Genomic DNA, 25575 nt, shown 5'->3' on the forward strand with positions numbered 1-25575 from the left:
CTGTAGCATTCACAGGTAGCCATCTAACCTTGGTCTGCAAACTTCCTGTGATAGCACATCCTCCCTTTTTGGCACAGACTCATCATTATTAATGATTATACAGCTCTTTGTTGTGTTGCTTAGAAATATATTCCCAGCAACTTCTACACATTAATTCTTGTCACGTCAAGTGAGTCTTCACTAAATAACCTGGGTATATTTTTAATCTTTCAGAAAATCAAATATTTGATGACAGATATTTTTTAAGTCATCATCTCTATTTTTGCCTACCTATGATCCATTTCCAGTTTTTCAATGGGAAACTATCTTCATCTTATTCTTGATTGATACAGCTTACCATGGGGTGAAATGTTTCTTTCCCTCACACCCTCTAGGATGTGCAAATAACAGAGCCCCTCTCATTCAACATAATACATTCCTCTGGCCACAGTGATTATTTTCGTCCCAGGCTAGTGATCCAAATTGCTCCAGTAGATTTCTATACCAGAAGTTCTATGAAAAGTCTCCATCTTTTGGAGTTGCTAAGATGCTCGACTAGGAGCTTGGCACTGTGGGGAGAGCCCACATGACTACATGAGGGTAACACAAAGATAGCAGAACCTTGAGATAGAAACAGAGCTCTGACCACATTGTTAGAACACCTGGAGCCAGCCTATATGTTAAGCTATGTTACTTCTTGACCTTTTAGACAGTGGACCAAAAAATTATGCATAAGCCAGTTTGTGTTTCCATTGATTGCCCCTAAAGAGTCTTGAGTAATATAATTCTATTTTTGTGAGTCATTTTTTCTTAGCTAAAATTTGATGGTATGATTATCAGACCTTTTCATTTTTGAGTCATACTATGCTATACATGCTTTCAGTTGTCAATGTCTCCATGAAAATGGGGTAACTAGAGTGGACCACAGTGCAGTAGATGAGAATAGAACATACTGGAGTGGAATACAAGTAAACATTTTCCTTCCTGGTTTATGCCCCCTGCTGTCAATATTCAGTGACAGAGAACTAGACTGCCTTAAAATTTTATCCTCCATTTTAATGTTGCTTGTCATCCTGTTGACTTACACAACATCTGAATTTCTTAGGCCTTCTTCACACAAACTTATATTAAGCTATTCCTCATCTCATCTTTACTTCCAGTCCTTTCTCAAGCTACACAGATGTATATCCACGTATCTTGTCTATTGAAATAGTTTGAATTTTGAGCTTACACAAGTAACTCAATGTCTCAGAGCTTCAGTTTGCTTTACTGTAGAATTGTATGGTACTACTTAGGATGCTTTTGATGGCAGATACTAGAAACTCCAAATTAAAATGGCCAATCAACTAGAGGATATATTATCCCTAACAAGAAGTCTGCAGCTTTCAAGAAGATGGCACAGTAGGAGGATGCTGAGCTCATTTGGTCCCCACCTCCCACCTCTATTGTCTATGCAACTGACTCTGTAAATGGCCTGAGGATTGGCAAAAGTAATCTTCCACAGCTAGTTGTAGAGAGTAGGTAGCATTGAAAGGGGTAGGAGAGGCAGAGAGACAGTCAGGAACCAAACCACCAGCACAACAAACCACCAAGGGGAAGGGTCTCAGTAGCACTGAGAAGTGAGAGGACCATATTCCACACTGGGCACCTCCATTACTGGGGGCCCACCCTTAGAAGATGAGTGCCTGTATCATCTGGCTATGAGAACCAGCAGGGCTTAATTCCGGGAGACAGGCGTGTGAGACAAAATGGAGTCCCCACCCTTTAAGAGCCACATACTAAATAACTTAGCCTCAGACACAGCATAGAATCAACAGTTTGAAAAGCTTCTGGAGCATATGTGCAAGAGATTTACTAACTAAACTTAGAACATGTGCTGATGGAACAGGGATCTGCAGATTTCTTCAGGAACAAAAGTGCTGGTGGGCACTATTTTTCTTCCCCTCCTCCAATTTAGACAGCCAGATGCCTTGAGGAACGAGTTTTAACATTCTTTGCCTATCTTGCTAGGACTACGTGCCCGTACTAACCATCCTACCCAACCTGCCCACCTTAGTAGGTTTCCCTCCAAAGTGGCTCCTGCCGCACCACACTCAGCAGGCAGTCTCAGCTGGGACAACACTCCAAAAGGACTCCTGCCCTGGGGAGGTGGAGCGGGATAACTACATACACCAGGCTAAGAGTGATGCCGGTAGCGAGCCTCTAAGGTGGTTGCACAAGGAGCAAGCTCTGCTCTTCAGTGCACTTGCGGTGTGGCACAGCAGCTTACTGCGGACAGACAGGCTGACTGTTGGCCCTCCCCACCAATGAACCCATAACACCACGTCGTGGCCTCTCAACAGCAAAGCGAGCAAACCTTGCCCAGTGCATCTACAGCAGGCGAAACAGATCACTGCAGCTGGCTGGGCTGAAGGCAATCATGGTGCGGCTACAACAAGAGGGCACAGGCAGCTCACACAAGGACACCCCTGGGGCACCTGGTCCTGGTGACTAGGAAGGAATGGGCTATAGGGCACCCACCATAAGACCTTTTTTACACAAAGCCACTACTTTCAAGAGTAGGAGACAGAGCTGACCTACTTAATACCTAGGAAAAAAACACAGAGAGTTAAATGAGTAGACAGAGAATATGTCCCAAGTGAAAGAAGATAAAATTGAAGTAAAAGACCTAAATAAAGATAAAATATGCCTGATAAAGAGTTCAAAATAATACTCATTGGACCTGAGAAAAAAGTTAATGAGTTCAGTGAAAACTTCCACAAAGGTAGAAAACATAACCACCAGTCAGAACTGAAGAATTCAACATTTGAAATGAAAAACACAGTAGAGGAAATCAACAGCAGACTAGAGGATGCAGAATGGGTCAGTGATCTGGAAGACAGGGTAATGGAAAACAACCAAATTTAACAGCAAAGAGGAAAAAAAGAGTAATAAAAAATGAGAGTAGGTTAAGGGAACTCTGCAACAACAAGCATAGTAACATTCACGCGACAGGGATTCCAAAAGGAGAAAAGAGAGAGAAAGGGACAGACAACTTATCTGAAGAAATGGTATATGAAAACTTCCAGAATCATAGGAGGCAACAAACACAGGTCTTGTAAGCACAGAGATCCCCTAACAAAATCAGTCCAAGGAGGATGACATCAAGAAACATAGTAATTAATTTCAACAATAGTAAAAAAGAAAAATTTAAAAGCAGTAAGAGAAAGGCAACAGTTGCATACAAGGAAAACCCCATAAGGTTATTGACTAGTTTTTCAGCAAAAACTGCAGGCCAGAGGTAGTGGCATGATAGTATTTAAGTGCTGAAATGAAAAACCCTGCAACCAGTAATGCTCTACCTAGCAAGGTTATCATTCAGAACAGAATGAGAGAAAAAGTTTCCCGACAAATGGAAGTTAAAGGAGTTCATCACCACTAAACCAGACTTTTAAGGTAAGTTAAAGGGAATTCTTAAAGTGGAAAGAAAAGGCCCAAACCAGAAGAAAATTATGAAAGAAAAACATTTCACAGGTAAAAGCAAACATAGAGTAAAGGTAAATGAATCACTGGTAAAGCCAGTATGGAGGTTAAAACAAAGTTGTAAAATCAATTATATCTACAAAAATGAGTCAAGGGATACATAAATAGATATAAAATAATGATATCATATCTATAAAATGTGGGGGGAAGGAAGTAAAAATTTAATGCTTTTACAATGTGTTCTAACTTAAACAACCATCAGTTTAATACACACTGCTATATACATAAGATGTTACATATGAACTCCGTGCTAACCAGAAATCAAAACCTTGTAATAGAAAAAAAAAAAAAAAAACGACAAAGGAATCCAAGCCTAATACCTAAGAAAGCCATCAACCACAAGGGAAAAAGAGCAAGGGAAGAAGAAAGAAACAAAGAACTACAAAACAATTAGCAAAATGGCAATAATTGACATAACCATCAATTATTTTAAATGTAAATGGACTAAATGCTCCAACTAAAAGACAAAGAGTGACTGAATGGATAAAAATAACAACAAAAACACAAGACCATCTTTATGATGCCTGCAAGAGACTTACTTCAGATCTAAAGACACACATAAACCATAAGTGAAGGAATAGAAAAAGATATACCATGCAAATGGAAGGAAAAAAAAACTGGAGTAGCAGTACTTTCATCAGACGAAATAGATTTTAAAACAAATACTGTAGGGGTGCCTGGGTGGCTCAGTCAGTTAAGAGTCCAACTCTTGATTTCGGCTCAGGTCATTATTTGACAGAGAGAGATAGCTAGAGCAGGAACACAAGTGGGGGAGCGGGAGAGGGAGAAGCAGGCTTTCCGCTGAGCAGGGAGACCAATGCGGGGCTCGATCCCAGGACTCTGGGATCATGACCTGAGCCAAAGACAGACGCTTAAAGACTGAGCCATCCAGTAGCCCCACATAAAGTAATTATTAACACACATAAAGAAAGAAATTGACAGTAATGCAGTAATACTGGGGATTTCAATCCCTCCCTTACATCAATGGATACGTTAGCCAGACATAAAATCAGCAAGGAAACAGTGCCTTTAAAGGCCACACTAGACCATATGGTCCCAACAGATATAAATGGAACATTCTATTCAAAAACAGCAGAATACACATTTTTTTTCAAGTACATGAGGAACATTCTCCGGGATAAATCACATGTTAAGCCACAAAACAAGTCTCAATAAATTTTAGAAAACTGAGATCACTTCAAGCATTTTTTCTGACCATGATGGTATGAAACTAGAAACCAATTACAAGAAAAAACTGGGAAAAAAACCACATACATATGGAAGCTGAACAACATGTTACTAAATAACCAATGGGTCACCTAAGATATCAAAGAGCAAATCTAAAAATACATGAAAATGAATGAAAATGCAAATAAGAGTCCCATGTCTTTGGGACACAGCAAAAGCAGTTCTGAGCGGGAAGTTTACAGTGATACAGGTCTATCTCAAGAAAAGAGAAAAATCTGAAACAACCTAAGCCTACAACCAGATAAGCTAGAAGGAGAACAAATGAGGCCCAAAGCTAGTAGAAAGAAGGAAATAATAAAGAGTAGAGCAGAAGTACATTAAATAGAAACAAAAAAAAGAAAAAAGAAGAAAACACCAATGAAACCAAGAGCTAGTTCTTTGAAAAGATAAACAAAATTGAAGAACTGTCAACCAAACTCACAAAAAAAAGTAAAATGAGAAATGAATGAGGAGAAATAATGGACACCACAGAAATACAAAGAATTAGAAGATTATGAAAAATTATATGCCCATAAATTGGACAACCTAGAGGAAATGGGTAAATTCCTAGAAATATACAATCTCTTGAAACTGAACAGACCAATTATTGGTAATGAAATTGATTTAGTAATCAAAACACTCCCAACAAAATGTCTAGGACTACATGGCTTCACAGGTGAATTCTACCAAATACCTAAGAAAGAATTAATACCTATTCTTCTCAAACTATTACAAAAAATAGAAGAGGAAGGAAAACTTCCAAATTCATTTTACAAGGTCAGTATTATGTGGATACCAAAACCAGATAAAGACAATAACAAAAAAAGTACATGCCAATATATTTTATGAACAAAGATAGAAAATCCTCAACAAAATATTAGCAAACTGAATTCAACAATACATTAAAAGCATCATTCACCATGATGAAGTGATATTTATTCGCAAAATGTAAGCTTGGTTCAATAGTCAGGAATCAATCAGTGTGATACATTACATCAGTAAAAGGAAGGATAAAAACCGTATTGTCTCAATAGATGCAAAAAAAAAAAAAATCATTTGACAAAAATCCAACAGCTATTAATGATTAAAACTCTCAACAAAGTGGGTTTAGAGGGCATAAACCCCAACATAATAAAGACAATATACGAAAAACCCACAACTAATATCATATTCCATGGTGGAAAACTGAGAGCTTTTCCTCCAAGATCAGGAATAAGACAAGGTTGTCTACTCTTGCCACTTTTATTCAACATAGTAATGGAAGTCCTAGCTGTAGTATTCATGTAAGTAAAAGAAATAAAAGGCCTCCAACTTGATAACTAACAAGTAAAACTGTCACTCTTTGCACACAACATTCTTCTATATGTAGAAAACCCTAAAGACTCTACCAAAAACAATCAGAAATGATCAATGAATTCAGTGAAATTTCAGGATGTGAAATTAACATACAGAAATCTGTTGCCTTTCTATGCACTAATAATGAACTACCAGAAAAATAAAGAAGACAATCTCATTCATAATTACACCAAAAATAGTAAAATACCTACAAATACACCTAACCAAGGAGGTGAAAGACTTATACTCTGAAAACTATAAAATACAGATGAAATAAATTAAAGAATACACAATGGAAAGATACACTCTGCTCACAGACAACCAATATTGTTAAAATGTCCATACTACCCAAAGGGCTTTACAGAGTCAATGTAATTCTGATCAAAATACAAATAGCATTTTTCACAGAACTAGAACAAAAAATTCTAAATTTCTATGAAACCATGAAAGACCCTGAATAGTCAAAGCAATCTGAAAAAGAACAAAGATGGAGGTATCACAGTCCCAGATTTTAAACTATACTACAAAGCTAAAGTAATCAAAACAGTATGATATGGCACAAAAACAGACACACATATCAATAGAACAGGATAGAGAACCCAGAAATAGACCCATGCCTATATAGTCAATTAATCTATGACTAAGGAAGCAAGAGTATACAATTGGGAAAAGATAGTCTCGTCAACAAATGATGTTGTGAAAACTGGACAGCTACATACCAAAGGATAAAACTGGACACTTTCTTATATCATATGCAAAAATAAATTCAAAATGGATTAAAGGAGTAAATATAAGACCAAAACCATAAAAAATCAAAGAAGAAAATATAGGCAATAATCTCTTGAACACCAGTGTTAGCAACATTTTTTTCTAAATAGGTTTCCTTTGGCAAGAGAAACAAAAGCAAAAGCAAACTATTAGAAGTACACCAAAACAAATGTTTTTTCATAGCAAAGGAAACCATTCACAAAACAAAAAGGCAACCTACTGAATGGGAGAAGCTATTTGTAAATGATATATTTCATAAGGGGTAAAGATCTAAAATATATAAAAAACTTAAACACTTCCCCCCCAAAAAATACTCAGAATAAAAAATGGGCAGAGGATCTGAATAGCCATTTTTCCAAAGATGACATACAGAGGGCCAACAGACACATGAAAAGATGCTCAACATCACTAATCAACAGGAAAATACAAATCAAAACAAGATACCAACTTAAACCACAGAGAACGCCTAATATTAAAAGGCCAAGAAATTCCAGGTGTTGGGGAGGATGTGGAGAAAAAGGAATCCTCCTTTGGCATTGATGAGAAAGCTAATTGGTGAAACTCCTGGGGAAAATAGTATGGAGACTGCACAAAATATTAAAAATAGACATATCATACAATCCAGTAATTCTACTATGAGGTATTTACCCAAAAAAATACATAAACACTAACTGGAAAAGATATGTGCACTTCTATGTTTATTACAGTATTATTTGTAATAGCCAAGATATGGAAGCAACCCCAGTGTCCATCAATAGATGAATGGACAAAATAGTGATAACATATATGTATGTATATATATGTTCATGGGTGTGTGTATAGGAATATTACTCAGCCATAAAAAAAGAAATCTTGCCATTTGTGACAGCATGGATGAACCTACAGGATATTATGCTAAGTGAAGTAAGTCAGGGAAAGAGCAATACTGTATAATTTCACTTGTATGTGGAATCTAAAAAAAAACAAAAAAACCCAACTTTTTTTTTATTATGTCATGTTCATCACCATACATTACATCATTAGTTTTTGATGTAGTGTTCCATGATTCATTGTTTGTGTATAACACCCAGTGTTCCATGCAGAACGTGCCCTCTTTAATACCCATCATCAGGTTAACCCATCCTCCCACCCCCCTGCCCTCTAGAACCCTCAGTTTGTTTTTCAGAGTCCATAGTCTCTCATGGTTCATCTCCCCCTCTGATTTCCCCCCCTTCATTCTTCCTCTCCTATCACCTTTTTTTTTTTTAACATATAATGTATTATTTGTTTCAGAGGTACAGATCTGTGATTCAATAGTCTTGCACAATTCACAGCGCTCACCATAGCACATACACTCCCCAATGTCTATCACCCAGCCACCCCATCCCTCCCACCCCCCACCATTCCAGCAACCCTCAGTTTGTTTCCTGAGATTAAGAATTCCTCATATCAGTGAGGTCATATGATACATGTCTTTCTCTGATTGACTTATTTCGCTCAGCATAACACCCTCCAGTTCCATCCACGTCATTGCAAATGGCAAGATTTCATTCCTTTTGATGGCTGCATAATATTCCATTGTATATATATACCACATCTTCTTTATCCATTCATCTGCTGATGGACATCTTGGCTCTTTCCACAGTTTGGCTATTGTGGACATTGCTGTTATAAACATTGGGGTGCACGTACCCCTTCGGATCCCTACATTTGTATCTTTGGGGTAAATACTCAGTAGTGCAATTGCTGGGTCATATGGTAGCTCTATTTTCAACTTTTTGAGGAACCTCCATACTGTTTTCCAGAGTGGCTGCATCAGCTTGCATTCCCACCAAGAGTGTAGGAGGGCTCCCCTTTCTCTGCATCCCCGCCAACATCTGTCGTTTCCTAACTTGTTAATTTTAGCCATTCTGACTGGTGTGAGGTGATATCTCATTGAGGTTTTGATTTGGATTTCCCTGATGCCAAGCGATGTTGAGCACTTTTTCATGTGTCTGTTGGCCATTTGGATGTCTTCTTTAAAACCCCAACTCTTAAAGACAGAGAACAATTGGTGGTTGCCAGAGGGTAGGTGGATGGGGGATAAGCAAAATAGATGAAGGGGATTAAGAGGTACAAAATTCCAGTTATAAAACAAGTCAGTCACCACGATGAGAAATAGGGCATAGGGAATAGAGTCAGTAATACTGTAACAATGATGTATGGTGACAGATGGTGACTATATTCATTATGGTGAGCACTGAGTTATGTACAGTATTGTCAAATCAAGTGTTCTACATTTAAAATAAATGTAACATTGTATGTCAATTTTATTGCAATAAGAGAACAATGAAGTCTGGAGGTAAGACAATTTTAGTTTTGATAAATTTAGTGGCTAAGTGATATCATCAAGATTCAAGCTCCTTTCATCTTCCCATTTTGCTACATTGCAAATTCCCTTTATGACTTCAAATAGCTGCATAGTTCCATGCATCAAAGGTAGGAATATGTTCCCCAGCAAAAGAGGGACTCCTTTTTCCAAACTGTTCTTTTTAAGAAAGAAAGAAAAAGTTTCCTAGAAGTCTCTCAGATTTCTCCTTGCATCTCAATGGCCAGAATTTTATCACATGACTAGGTTTATATCAGTCCCTAGCAAGGGCTATGGGGTGATCAGATTGTCTTGTATTAGTGGTCTCAAAATAATTATGTATCAGAATCAGCTGGAGGTCTTGTGAAAACATGGATTTCTTCTTCTACAGTTTGATTCAGTAGGTCTGAGGCGTGGCCCAGGCATTTCCTTTTCTAGCAAAACTGTGGATGATACCGATATTGTGGGTTGAGACCACAGTTAGATAACTGCTGGTTTAATCAAACATGATGCACTCCTGGGCCTCGAGCTGAGATTGGGGCCATTAAGGGTCAGGTGGTTTCCCTCAAGGCTTTTTTATTAAAGGAAGAAAAAGTCCTACAATGGGAGTTAATAATACCAAACTCAAAGGATCATCCCATGGGTTATAGATAATGCACATAAATTGCCTGTCATAGTGTGTTCAATAGATGGACCTATTGTTTTTCCTGATTCTGTTATATATAGGCATTGTATTTATAAGCTCAATTTTACTTGAAAATTTAAGTATGCTTTCCATCTTTATTCAGGTCGTTGACAATATATTAAACAGGGCAGGAACAGACAGAATACTAAAAAGTACAGATTTCCCTGATCAGTGACATCAGTCCACTAATCAAAATGCTTATGATTTGGTTCTTTAGTGATTTCACTTCATTAAAATGTCATTTAGCCTTATTTTTCCATCTTATCCAAAAGCATGTCTTGAGAGACTATAAAATAATTGGCTTCAAAGTGGCTTATGTATCTCTCTAAAAAATAGAGAATAAATGAAATGTTCTGGTATTTTATTAAAATGTCCAACATTTTTATGGAGTGCTTACCATGTGTCAGATACTGTTCAAACTCTTTTACATGAGCAGGTACTATTATTATTATTCCTATTTTACAGAGGGGAAAATGAGCACAAAGAAGTTGAAAGGCTTTCTCAGGGTCATGCAACTGATAAATGGAGATAGTGTGATTCTAGTATAAATGTAATCTCTACTAATAGACACCACCACACATAAACAGTACAATCACAGGAAATGGGCACGATTATAATTCAGTAACAGCTGGTACCTAAAATGCTTTCTCACACACATAGACACACATACACACCTGTCTTACTCATTACAGCCTTTAAATGTTACACACTTTAGTATGTTCTAGTTCTCTGAAAATGGTTCAACAAGCCAAGGTGCATAGGACAAGATTTATCAGTGTTTAGTGAACCACTGTGTGGAAGAGGGCCATCATGAAGGATAACAGACGTATTATATATAGAAAAGCATATTTTAATATTGTATTGCTTATTTCATATTTTAGTAAGCATTTAGAGTAGAAACATTTGCAAATGTTTGCAACAACTTTGGCAGTTTCACAATGGACTGGAATTGGAGTAAAACAGTGATGGATGACAACTGGGAGAACAGGAATTGGCATTATACTAATTAAATTCAGTATCCAAACCCTCTGTCATTATCCTGTCCTAGTTGTTACAATCAAGTTGCCACATTTTCATCTACGGGTGTTTCTTTATTAGAAAAGAAATTTACCATTCACACTAGAGACTGCAGAAGGAAATTAACTTAATCTTCCAATTCTAGAACAAATTTCACAATAAGGGATTCTTAAATTTTCAGAGAGTGGGGGGAAAAAGCAAAGAGAAAGTCATTCAGAATGGTGTTTCTCAAATTTAGCTACTTTCACAGACATTCTTGCGGGGGGGTTCCAAGTTTTCTGTGATAAGGTTCTAAATGGTTTTACTTTTGTTCATAATCTAAACAAATTAGTACACACTTGTTCAGGATTACCTGGAAGACCACATTACCCAAGAGAGTTGCTCCATGATCACCGGATCTGCTCTTGTACATCTGATCCCTCTTCCATCAAGTGAAGATCAACCATACCAAACTTCTCACGGGGTGCTTCTCAAACTGGGTCCTCAAGACCCCCTGGTGGTTAATCTTTAAGTGACTAAAAAGTACCAACTAAATAAAAACCTCTTTATTTGAAGTTAAGGACTGTCTTCCAAGTATTTTGGGTCCCTTGCCTCTGGTTTTGATGACTTTTCTGTGTCTGGCCTCTCACTGAACTTATTTTATCTCCTGCTCACTTGCCTCTTCTTTGCAACTTGGCCAGGAGCCTTGCATCCCAAGAGCAAATTAATCAGTATTTTGGGAATGCCCCAGATCTACCTGGCCATGAATTCCAGCCAATCTAGGGCAGCTTGGCAGAGGAGTTAGGTATGGCTCTTTGGATGTCGTTTCTGTTTCTCTGACACTTTGTGTTAGGTCTATTGCACCAGCAGGTGTCATAGTGGGCCCCTCTTTCCCACAGAAATACATCAGGTTAAAACTCAAAACCATTTTTTAAACTCTGAAAATAGAACACTAGCCTCAAGCATTCTACAACACAGAAGCAGTAAGTTATGCTATCTTAATAATGAATGCATCAGATATGAAGGCCATCTCCTCCTCCCAAATATCTCATGAAAAGTGCATACAGAATTTGGGTTGCTAATCTTGCCAGCTAGCCTGCCTTTTGTAAAGGGGTCAAGTATCCTAGGTATTTCATGTGTGCTAGGGCTGAGGTTGCCTGCCCCAAGGGAGCATGTATTTAACTCAGTGGTTCTATTTTGAACATACATCGGAATCATTGGGAGGGCTGGCTATACCAAGGATTGCTGGCCCCCACTCCCTGAGTTTCTTAATTTTCATTGTGACAAGTTTCCAGGTGATTCTGGGAGCAGGTTTTAAGAGCCACTGCTTTAACTTAAGGCTTTGCTTTTTACTTGACTTATCCAGTTGGATGTAATAGATCTGCCCTCCTCCCTTTTTCTCCATTAAGAACTGCCCAACAGCTGAAGCTTTGGGGGAGTAGGTCACATGAGGAAGGCTTCTTAAAAATAAGGGCATGGGATAAAAAAAAATCCATTTCAGATATTCTGTTACATCTTAGGATTTTGGGGTCCAGGTAGCAGAAATGACTTTAACTAACTTAGTGTAGGAGACACCATGCAGCCCCCAAGCAGATTCCCTCTTTCAGCCAACACACCTATTCCCTAACAGCTCCAAATGCTGTGGAACTGGCTTCTATTTCTTTTCAGAGAATTGCCTTTGACTACTTCAGCCAGCACTGTCTAAAGATGTTTCACACCCACTTCCCCTTACTTCCTCCTGACTGATACGGAGGTACCCAAGTCTCCTTGACTCAGGGTGGGACAACTCTATGGTACAATTATGCTCTAAAGTTGATCTGTCTAATATGTTCTAGCCACATGAGGCTACTGAGCCCTTGAACACGGCTAGCTGGAACTGAGATGTGTTGGAAGTATAAAATACAGAGATTTCAAAAACTTATTAAAAAAAAGAATGTAAAATGTGCCACTATTTTGTAAAATACTGATTACACATTGAAATGACAATCTTGTATATATTTGAGATTAAATAAAATATATTAAAACTAATTTCACCTGTTTCTTTTTATACATTATGCTTCTATTGGGTTATACTGGTCCAGAGCCTCCACAGCTGCATGGGTCAGGCCAAGGCTAGACTTTATTTGACTCTATATATACACCCATCTCCAGAAGAAGTCAGGATTGCATGAGTAAAGAAGACTGAGGTCAGCTGCCCAGTGCAAAGTCATGATCCCTCAGACAGTTTCCCTCTGAACCGTTTCTTGAATCCAGAATCCATTGACTAAAGGAGAAACTGGGTCTCTAGGAGGAAAGATCCTACAACACTATGAGAAAAATATACAGTACAAGTATTCATACTTGATTCTTCCAGTGCTCCCCCAAAAGACACTTGCAGCTATTAATAAATTCAAAATGCAAATGGTAAAAATAAAACAGGGAAAAGGGAATACCCATATCTTTTGAAGGCTGTTTGATAGAGAGTCCATACTGACGATGACACCAGGGAATGATCACTGACCCCCTGTTAGAATAGGTGCATACCAGGGTCCATTAATAAATGGAGCTGTAATCACATTCATCTCACAGCAGGTCCATTAGGTCCATGTCTCCAGTTCCTAAGTATATATTCATAATAGAACTCTCACATTTCTTCTTTGACACATTAAGCTCAGAAGGCCAAGTAGATCCCCTGAAGATGTGCCTTCCCTACTCCTGCCAATCAAGTCAAGTAATAACTCATCCCAGGGAAAATTACAGAGATTAGCACTGCACTCAAAGGCTTTAAGAATACAAGGAGAGCTATCTCAATCAGACCTCCATTTAATTTACCGTTCTGTCACTTGCAAAAACTGGATGGATCAATGTCAGTGTATTATCACACACTTAACCAAGTAGTATCTTCAGTTGAAGCCCCTAGTACATAGTTGGTAGCTATTCATTTGTGAATGCATTTTTTCCCATACCCATCAGGAAGAATAAGAAGTGATTGGTCTTTATACTGAAGAGCCAACGGCATACCTTCCAGCCTGTCTCCAGGTCAGTACTAACTCTTCCACCTGGTCTACAGTGTAACTGCAAGGGAGCTGGGCAGGCTGGAGATTCTGTAGGACATTACTTTCATTCAGTGTTTTTATGGCATACCGTAACTCGTCAGAACACCTTGGTAAAAACACAGCAGAGGTTGGGTAATAAATCTCACAAAAATGCAGGGGCCTGCTACATTGGGAAAGATGTTAGATGTCCAGTGAGCTGAAGTATGCTGATCCATGCTCTGCAAAGTGAAGGACAAGATCTTGCAACCTGTACTTCCTACCATTAAGAGATCAACAAAATGCCCGGTAATCCTCTAGGGCTTTTTGAAGCAACACTTGTTTTAATACTGTTATGACCATTTATTGGGTAAGGTGAATGCGAGTTTTGAGTGAGATCCAGAACGAGCAAAGGCTCTAGTACGTCGAGGCTGCAGTACAAGCAGCTCTGCCACTTGAGTCATATAAACTAGGTTATTAGAGGTATCTGTGGTAGAAAACGAGGCACTAGAAAAGTCTCAGTAGTTGAACTGCAGCACAGAAACCTAGAATTTGGTGGGGAAAAGGCTATTCAATTCCCTCAAAAATTGCACACTCTTCATAAAGCATGTCTTAGAATGCACCTGGGACATAGGAGAGATTGAGCATCTGAGCATGGGACATGAAGTATAGCCATAGTTGCCTATCATGACCTGGGAGACTGTCAAACCCCTCCATGCACAAGGTTAGGAGCGCCTAACAGCAATGTGCTAGAAGATTGTAAGATCCATGGTGAGATGGAAGGAGTACTTTCAAAAGACTTGAGCAAATCTAGAGGCATAATTAAGTGGCATGAAGAAGTGGTGTACATCCATTACCTATCACTATTGCCCAGACTCTTATCCCTGAGCTCACACCTATGGACTTCTCGAGGAGGGGGCACTGCCTATGGTCAGCTGTCAGCTCCCAAGAGGAGGCAAAAAACCCCAAAACAAAACAAAAAAACAGTTTTGTTCATGAATCAGTTGACTTGCTGTAGTGGTCCAAACACAAAATGGACTGATTTTAAACTATAACTGTACCCAGGGGTACACCAGAAACACTATGGTGAGGGGGGGAAATCCCCCCAAAAGGTCAGAGCTTCAGTTAGTGTGGAGAAAAAGAGAGGCCCACAGTAGGATAAACATGCAAGGATAAATGGCTCACCAAGTTTATCAGGGACCTGGAATGAGCCAGAAACATTGATTAAGGTCAAGGAAATGAAGAGAAGAGCCATAGAGATAAACCTATGGGAGTAGACACAATATGTGAAAGTTTTTATATGCACGCTAGGGAGTATCTAGAATGAGGCACTAAAAATACCTGTAGACAGCAGGGTTGAGAAAAGGATATTCTTTTTGAAAACTAAAGGGACGACACACGGCAATGCCTATTTTGATAGTTTTTCTGATTTAGGGAGTGCAGTGAGGGAAAGCAAAATACCTGGTTCAGTGACTAAGATTACAGACTAGGAAATAATCTCAGACTTATTACAATGAAATTAAACAGTGTGAATTGTATTCTTTTAGGTTCCAGATTGGGTAAGACTGAAATTCTCATCAGTTTTCTAGCTTTAGTACAGGAGACCACCAGAGGTGTTTATGATGAATTTTCTGGCTTCCAAATTCTTATGGGACTTAAAATTATTACAGTATTCTTAGAATATTATTTTTGTTATTTGAACCATATTGGAAAGGAGGTTTCAAAATCTTTGTTCATAGTCTTTTCTAACCACTGTAATTTTTGAGCTTGGAAGGAAACCTCAGAGCCTTGAAAGAGCCTTCACTGAACATAGTAGGCAGAATATTGGCCCTTCCAAAAATGTCCATGTCCTAATCCCAGAACCTGTGTAAATGTCCATGTTTTAATCCTAGAAACTTTGTCTTTTATCTCAAAGGGGACTTTGAAAATGTGACTAAGATGAGAGATCTTGAGATGGGAAGAGTAGCCTGGATTATCCAGGTGGGACCCACCTAATAAAATGGACTTAAAATCAGAGTGTTTCCAAACCATGGCTGTAGAGACAGCGGACAAAGGGGGAGCGATTACGAGTGTGAAAGTACAGTGACTGGCATTGAGGAGGTCGGAGGAAACCACGAGCCAAGAAATGTGGCTGGCCTCTACAAGCCAGGAAAGACGCTCAGCTGACTGCCAGCTAGAGCTACAGCATCTCGGTCTTAAAAGGAACTGAATTCTGCCAAAAACCTGCAGAAGAAAACAGATATGGCCTTTGACCCTCCAGAAAGGAATGCAGTCCTGGCAACATCTTAATTTTAGCCCGGTAAGACTGTGTTAGATTAATGAGCTACAGAAATGTGAAATAAATTTGTATTGTTTAGACCATTTTATTGTGTACTTTGTGACTATGCCCACAGATAACTATTGTATACTAGACTTTCCTGGTCTTTATCTCTTTAACTGCCTAACAGTCTACTACCGAAGATGAAATGACATGCTACGTGGGACAGCACCTGAAAAACTTTAAAATGCTGTGCAAACAATAGATTCTATTCGATTTAGAAGCAGTTGATGTGGTAATCTCAGGGGAAGTCCTTTTGGTGCAAACAGCCAATTACACGGATTGTTTCTAATGCTTGAGAGTGCAATAAGGTAACGGAAATAAATTATTTCCAATTCTGTTTTGGTACATTAACATTTGGCAAGATCTAAGCTCAATGAGGTCACGAGGATAAACATAAAAAGCCCTGTTAGTGAAGATTATATATATATATCACAACAGGAATAAGAGACAGAACCATTGCTATTTTAATATAACTTATGGAAAGGTAATTAACACATGCTACCAGAAACCAAAGGGCAGATTCCATTTCCCTTTTAGTGTTTTGAATCTGATTTGATTATGCTGATTCTCAAGCACCAATAGCTGCTTAGTATTTTCAGTCTCTTGGTCCTGATTTCTTAATCAGCCCAGTAATACAAAATAGTGGTTTATTTCTTGAACATGGTTCATTAGCTTGGCTCATTAATTTTCAAAGGGACCACAGATCTTAATTAGGTAGGTGGATGGGCCACCCATTGCTTTTGGAGATAATCATTTCCAAAGAAACTTTTAAAATTTAGGCCAGTTCATTCTAATTTTTTTTTTTTTTTTAAGGACAATCAGACCTTGGCGGTTAAGCATCTTAGTCAGCCAGTATTTATTACAAGGAAGCTAGCTATTCAAGCTAGTTCCAGTGAAGGGAGATTAATTTCAAGGATTCCATAGGCAACTTCAAAGGTATAAAAACTGAAATCCAGGTACACTTGTAAAACCAGCAATTGGGAAAGGAGAAAACATGGCTTGTTTATCCGCCCTTTATGGAGCTTTTGGTCTTTTCCTTCTGCTTGTCTCTAGATGCTTGCTCCACCTTTATGCAGATGTCCTTTTTCTCCTGAGTTGCAGGCACACATGTAACAAAAATCACTATCTCAGGCCAACCTCCATGTCCATTGAAATCAATTGCACATATCTTTTCCCTCATAGCATTTCTTAATTTAAACTAAGCGTAGAGAATGTGATTGATCGCTAGCTGGTCAGACAATTAGGTACTGTAAGTCCGACGGGTACTCCTAGTTCAATGAGCTGTGGTGCGGAGGTCACATGGCCACATTTGTCTGCAGTGGTCTCCAACTTCTAAGTGGAGTCTCTAAGCTCCCAGTGAAGAGGGTATGGACAGGCAGACACCTCTTTTAAATTTAGTCCCACTTAAAACTTTAGTTTCTTGCACTTGAAGAAGGGGTCAATTTCCCATTCGGTTTATGCCGTTGACCAAGGTTTTTCACTAACTTCAAAGCATTACATATTGCTTTCTTCCATAAAGAACTCATGAATTACGCTAGCATAATATTTTATCTCCAATAGACATGTCATAAATATTGTAACAATTTTTGCCCTTTCTGAATCTATAATCCTAATCTTTCTACAGTTATTTCCATTAAATATACAAGTAATATGTGTTCATAGTTGGGATTATACCAAGGTTGATATTTTTTGCCCTTAAAGAACACATATAATGCATATCACCTTGGACTGCTGTAAAGACCATATGGAAGTATTTTTCTGCTTTCTGACGAAAGCTTCTGGGACATCTAGTATCAAATATATATTGATTTGTAACTAGTAAATCAAGTAAAATTCAAGTTAGCAATAAAAACCTGAGTTCAGAGTCTAAAAACAAAGCCAAAGCCAAAATCTCAATTCCCCATTATAGAAGGAACTTTGTCCTGTTTTATCTGTGGTTGGCCATTATAAGGAACATAAATGTTATTGTGAGCAGTGCCACTAGAAATTTTTATGAGCCTGGTAATCTTGTGAAAAGTATCTCTAAGGCTGTTTAAGTTCTAGAATTCTAATTAATTTGAAATTTATGGAGAAGTTGATTATAAAAGGATTTTTTTTTTTTTATAGATTTTTTTATTTGAGAGAGAGGGCACGCTCAAGTAGGGGGAGGGGCAGAGACAAAGACTCTCAAGCACACTCCCCACTGAACTAAGCACGGAGCCCAAAATAGGGCTCTATCCCAGGACTCTGAGATCATGACCTGAACCAAAATCAAGAGTAGGATGCCCAATCAACCGAGTCACCCAGGCACCCCACAAAAGCATTTTCTGATATAATTTTGAGCCTGGGTCTATTAGCCAAGACCATTACGGACTAAGATAAAAGTCTGATAGAAATGACATCAGCTTGCCTGAATTTACCTTCACTACGGTTTATTTCTGACCCAATAAACGGGATAAGTGACATCAAGTATACAAATGACTGAGTTGCCACTCCTCAGTGTCTCCAGTTTTTCATGGAGGGGCCTCTGATATTGAGTACTTACAGTAAGGCTGCATGGACTAAACAAGCCACAGGGTCAGAAAACAACAACAACTATGTACTGCTATCTTTTGTACTTTCTGGCTTGAGAAGAGACTAAAGTAAGTTATTGCCTGCTGCCACCATGGTTATATAACACCATGTTCTTTATCTTTGTCACTAGGCTTTTGGTATACCTGTCTATGGCTTACCACATAACATTTATATATATTTTTAATTTCACTTCAGCAAATTGAGGCCCTGAAAAAATAAATCTCAAAACACTATTGCCAGGCTCTCCATTAGAACACACACTCTGGAGCCAGAAAAATGAACTTAGAAAAATGAACTTAGGCCCTGGCTCTGTCCAGATAAAGGATGTTTGTCAAGTTTTTAAACCTCTCTTTGCTTCAGTTTATTCAGCTTTAAATTCGAAATAAAAGGACTTTTGATTCTAAATATAACCTAATCATCATTACCAGACAGATCCTCTCACAATAAAAAACTATAATACTGGAAAAATGTATAAAACATCTGTTTTGGGCATTGGACAACCAACAGTAGAATGCTGTGGTCTATGGGTATGGAAAAACAAATGATGTATTTCACCCCAGCTTTCTGCTTGAAGGCACTTTCCCAGCTAATGTTTTTAAGTGGAAAACAAACAGGTCAACAGTCTCACTGTGCAAAATAAAGAGACAGGATTTGGGACTGCTGAGGTGAGTGAGGTTTGTAGGACAGAAATTTAACCAACTGAGCCACCCAGGCGCCCTGTAGGACAGAAATTTAGAGTAGAAGGAGCTGGATACATATATTCACTGAGGGATCCCCTTGATTATTTGGCTGAATACTCAACTGTGTAAGGTCAGAACAAGACCCCATGAGACCTGGAAAAAAGCAGCTATTAGGGGACGATGAGGTGAACAGAGATTCTAGATATCACATTGTTCTGGGAGACACTGGGATTGGAATTAGTGTAGAGACTTCATTGAAAACCCTGGACATTTCATTGCTACCCCAGGAAAGCCACACCTTATGACTAGGGCTAATCTAGTCTTAGAGCGAGTGATACTCTAGATGCTCAAAGCCTAAAGCCAAGTTTTCACAGCATAAAGTTGACCCATCCATATACTAACTATGTGACAGAATAAATATCAGTACACTCTCAAGTAAGATAAATTCAAACTCTCAAAAATGTATCATTCAAAGTGTTTGGCACAAATTAAAAAACAAGAATAATATATAATCCATAATGGGAATAAACAATCAATAGACATAGACACAGAGATGTCACAGATGTTGACATTAGTATACAAGGGCTTTAAAATTGCTACTATAATGTCTGAGAACTTTTTATTTTATTTATTTATTTATTCATTTATTTATTTATTTTTGTCTGAGAACTTTTTAAAATGTGGGTATAATATAGAGAATCTCAGAGAAATGAATACTATAAAATCTATTTTTTTCTTTGAATAACATTTGCTTTATCTGAATCGAAAATTTTCCTGAATATACTTTCATTGGTACATGACATATCAGAGAAGCAAAGATCAGGAAACTTGCCAGTAGGTTAATAGAAACCATTCAAGCTGAAGCATGACAAAACAAAGGACATAAAATGAAGAGACTCAGTGACCTGTGGGACATTATCAAGTGATCTTACATACATTAATTTTGAGTCCCAGAAAGAGAGGAGACAGAGACTGAGGGTAAAACCTATATTTGCAAAAATAATGATCATAGTTCTCCAAATCCGATGACAGTTATGAGCCCAAAGATCCAAGACATTTAACAAATCCCAAATAGATTAAACATAATGAAAACCACACCTAGGCACACCGTAGTCAAAACGCCAAAAATCCAAGATAAAGGGGATATTTTTAGAAGCTAGAGAAAAAGACACATTACATATAAGAAAACAACAGTAAGAATGAGCTCTTCTTCTCATCAGAAATAACGTGAGCCAGAAGACAATGGAACTACATTGTTCAAGTTCTGAAAGAAAATTGTCAGTGTGGAGTAAAAATAGATGGAGATCAATGGAACATGAGAGAAAAAGCTTGAAATAGACCCATGCCACTGTTACAACATCAGTTAACTTTTGACAAAGTTATTAAAGCAATTAATTTCAACAGGGGAAGGTAAAGTTCTTTTTTTTTTCCTAAATGATGCTAGAGCTGAATCTCTATATGGAAAAAAAATAAACTTTAACACATACTTGACACTATACTTAAAAAAAGAAAAGTTAAGATGAATCATAAGCCCAAACATCAAGGTCACATCTAAAAGTTTCTAAAATAAAACCTAGGAGACTACCTTCATTATCTTGGTGTAAAAAAAGTTTTCTTATCTCAAACACTGCCCACATTCACCCTGAAAGAAAAAAAATGGGACCTCATCAAAATTTAAAATTTCTGCTTGTTAAGCCACTCTGTTAATGAATAGCGAAGCCACACACAGGAAGAATATATGCACATTGAACATTTCTGACAATGCATTTGTAGCCACGATATACAAAGAACTCTTAATATTCAATAATAATACAAACAACTTCAGGTGAAAGTAGACAAAGGACTTTAACAACAGATGCTTCACAGTGGAACAATACAAATGGTCAGTAAGCAAACAAAAGTATGCTCAGTGTCACTATTCATCAGGGACATACAGATTAAAAGCAAAAGAAAATACCACCATACACATCCATAAGCATGGACAAATTTAAAAAGGGGGACAACACCAAATGTTGATGAGCATGGGGAACAACTGGAATTCTCAGACATTGTTGGTGGGGATGCTAAATGATACAACCACTTGGAGAAAATGCCTGGCTCTTTCCTATGAAATGAAATAAGCACCCTACCTATGGCCTAATACTTGTAATCCTAGTCCAAGAGAATAGAGGTCCCATGTTCACAGAAAGATGTGTACATGACTAGGGACACCAGTCTTACTCATAATAGCTCAAAACTGGAAAGAACACAAATGTCCATCAATGGGAAAATGAGTAAACAGACTGTGGAATACTCACACAAAAGCTTATTACTGATTTATGTTACAAAAATGGATGAATCTGAGCCAAGGAAGCCAGGAACAAAAGAGCACACACTTTATGATTGCACTTCTATGTAGTTCTAGAACAGGGTAAACTACAGGGTGGTGATAGAAATCAGAAAAGTGGTGATCTCCGGAGATGGTTCCGCATGAAGAAACTTTGTGGGATGAAGGACAGTTCTGTATCTTGCATCCATTTGCCCAAACTCATTTTTCTCTATGTACATTATACTTCAATTTAAAAAAAATGAGGTAACAATAGTAACTATTTTGTGAGTGTTGTGCAAATTAAGCTAATATATATATTATATATATAATGCAATATATATAATATACATATAATGCTTACAATAGTGTGATAAACTAGGATTCATTTAGAAACATTAGAAATTACTATTATAATTCATGTTGTTCTCTCCAATGCCCTATTCATTTAATGTACGTGTAGCTGTGCACAAGTATTCCAACCAAGGAATCTATTTCAGAATGTTAGAAATAATACCTCACGTTGTATAGAATAAGACTTTCCTGGTATTATCAGCTCTGCTGTGAAAAAGGCATTGCAGCTGTTTCTACTCATGAAATCCCTTGACACTGTGTAAATTTCCCATCTGTGGTTTCCCTGCCAGCTGACTTCTAGAAGGCTCTAAGTTTTCCTTTCCATTCAATTATCTAGAATTTTAAATACAAGTAATTAATCCCTTGATCAAATGGTATAGAATTAGACTGCTTTGATTGCGCCCTCCCCTCAAGAGATCTTAAGCTTCCACAGAATGTAACATTTAAAGCACATTTAAACAGAACATAAGGTGGTTTAGAAAATGGGTTTTGTGGTAATCACCTCAAAATCCATAGCCTAAAGCATTCATCCAATGGCATCAAACAAGAAAGAGCTTTCGCCTGAATTCTTTAGGCAATTGCTTCATGTACACAGTGTAGCAGTGCTAACATTTCAGCGCGAGGCTGGGCTGTGAATACCAGAGAATTACCTTCTTCGAGTGACAAAGAGAAACCAAACAGTACAGTGGGAAGGATACTAAATACCCGGGGTAATTTATCTTGTAAAAGGAAGCGTGTTCTGCACCCCTCTGACTTGGCAAGAAAACGTTCAGGGACGGATGCTGACGAGGGAAATGTGAATGGTAAAATTGCAGAGCTGAAGAGGACGGTTTCCCACCTGCCATCGACAGCGCGAGTCGGCTGAAAATCGTTTCTGGGGTCCTGTCCATTTTGACAGATTTCAAAGTTAAAAACGTTCTACCCCCTGGATGGCGTGGGTTCCCTTTCCGGCAGGGGCTTATGAGTACACAGTGGCTCAGAATAAACATCATGGGAGACTAAGAGACCAAAATAATTTATTAAATTAGCAAAAATTAAGCCACACTGTAACTCTTAGTTTGCTTGGGTAAAATTATTTTGCTTTCTTTAAAAACTAGATGTAATAAAATGTCCACCAGTTGGCTGGTAGTAGCCTCATTACCCCAATTCCACATAATTGCCATGTTTGATCAAGCAAAACTGAACAACAGCTGGCCCAGATAGGCGTTCGGTCGGGCTCCCATTTTAGATACAGAAGTTTCCAGAGCACACGTTCTCTCCCCCGACACCCCAACTTTATTTCCTGTAGCATGGACATTCCATACTGGACGATTAATCCATAAAAGTAATTTTAATATTCTACGTGTGCGTTTTTATAGTCACTAAAAAAAAAAAAAGCCTTTTTTTCTTTGTTTTTGGAATGCTTCTGCTGGGAAGTTGCTTTTTCACACATAAAATCATTTCAGGCAATCATTTACCAGACCCCTTTTATCATTCAATTAGAGCAGCTCGAAAAATTCTTCTCTGAAAATGCTACACAAAATTGGCTCAGTTAAAGTATCCCTGTAAACCCACAGACGGATTTCAGCAAAAATCAACCTACCAGCCCCAAACACCCACCAATCCAAACAACAGTAAAACTATATTTATAAACCTCTGCTTTTCACATTTTTATAAGGCCAAGTGTAGCAACGCCTAACACTAAATTGTGTGAGAACTATTTAGGGGAAGCAACAAACAGAAGGAAACTGACACAAGCACAAATCCCTCTTAAACAAACACCGGTAATGTGGATACCTGACATTTTAGCTCTTGATCGTCAAAACATCCATTTCAAAAACATCCACCTCGAATCACCATATTGTCAACTGTAGTACAGCTACTAATAAAACAATTAGATAAGAAGCTGGGCAGCCCCAACCAATGAAGTTCCCCCTTTGGAAAGCCCCGGGTAACCTAGGAAACCGACCTTGTGAGTGACCCCATCCTGCTTGTCCCTTCCCACATCCCAATCCCAGCTCTTAAGTTTTCAATTTACCAATGAAGAGTGCATTTAAAAAGCCCCAGGCATCCCATCCGTACACCGCAATAAAAGAAGAGCCCCCTCTACCCTCCCTCACACTGTGTGGCCCTGGGGCACATTGTGTATCCCTTAGTACCTGTGCGGAATAAATCTTTTTTCCAAGTTCCTCGGTGGTTGTTGAAGTGCATCTTACAATCATAATAAGAACCACAAAAGCTGGTTCAACAACCGGGCAGGCTCCAGTGAGGGAGCCGTCTGCAGAGGCTTGCCTTAAGTAGGTGGAGGCCCAGGTGAGGGCCCCAGGCATTTCTAGCAGATCGCATCGCTATCTGGGCGGAGAATGGAAGAAAGCTACGCCCAAAGAAGTTCATTCCCATTGGTTTTTTTTCAAAAACCAAAGAAAACGTTTTTTAAAACTCCAACTGAATTTTATGTAAAAATCCAGCACAAAACAAAGTGCTTTGAGTGTCTTCAGGGTTCCAGGAACTGTAATAGAGAAAGTTTTTGTCAAATATGAGTGATGCATCTCACAAATTTATCCAACAAAGGCCATACATCTGTACACACATCTTAACAGCACAAATTAGAAACACCAACAGGACCAGAACTTACCTTAAAACGTATTCTAATTTTTAATTAATCTCTAGAGATGTATAGTGGGTTGGAGGAAGGGGTGCCTCACTGCATTTCCACCTTCTTTTGATTTATTTATGGTTAATTATAAAACAGAATAACCATATTTCAAAAATTGGAGATGAGGAGAAAAAGCCAAAATACGTTCATAATTATTCAGTTCAACACAATCAGTGTTATCTCATGTTTAAAAAAAAAGGTAAGGAAACCTCTTTTCTTCTGGGAAAATGAGGAAGGTCACCTTTTCTCTGGAGCGCACGTGTTGGTACACACTCCCGTGGCACCACACGGCTAAACCTTTAGAATGTCACTTGCATAGTCCTTGATGCAGAGGAGCTGGCAGTCTGACCCACACCTTCGTTTGTAATATTATCCCCACCTGCTGGCACTTTGGGATATTGCCCCCCAAAAACCTCGGAAGGCAGGAAGCACCACTTTGCGTTTTCACAACTATTAAATTGTTGCAGGGGCACCTGGGTGGCTCGGTCGTTAAGCGTCTGCCTTCGGCTCAGCTCATGATCCCAGGGTCCTGGGATCAAGCCCCGCATCGGGCTCCCTGCTCAGCAGGAGGCCTGCTTCTCCCTCTCCCACTCCCCCTGCTTGTGTTCCCTCTCTCGCTGTGTCTCTCTCTGTCAAATAAATAAATAAATAAAATCTTAAAAAAAAATTGTTGTAGACTGTTTCTACTTGATTCCAGGTAGCACACTCATATCAGACATTACTGAAACCTAGTAGTCTTTATTTTTATTTTCTGCACCATTCAGAATCTGATAATCTTCCCTGCACAAAGTTTGTAGACTTGTTGCTGCCCCTTTTGAATGTTTGTCATTTTGCCTTCTCTCCTTTCTTAGAATCAAAACTCCTTATAAGAAAAGTATT

General features: G+C 38.4%; 1 long non-coding RNA gene across 1 annotated transcript in view; it reads right to left on the bottom strand.

Moving 5' to 3' along the window:
• Positions 1 to 24296, bottom strand: part of LOC144380978 (uncharacterized) — a 47419-nt gene extending 23123 nt beyond the window's left edge. Inside the window, exon 1 of the long non-coding RNA XR_013445353.1 lies at positions 24200 to 24296. This is a non-coding gene — a long non-coding RNA (uncharacterized LOC144380978). The remainder of the gene's footprint in view (positions 1 to 24199) is intronic.
• Positions 24297 to 25575: the final 1279 nt, after the last annotated feature.

This window comes from Halichoerus grypus, chromosome 2 (assembly GCF_964656455.1).
Source record: "Halichoerus grypus chromosome 2, mHalGry1.hap1.1, whole genome shotgun sequence".
In the NCBI taxonomy this organism is placed as follows: domain Eukaryota; kingdom Metazoa; phylum Chordata; class Mammalia; order Carnivora; family Phocidae; genus Halichoerus; species Halichoerus grypus.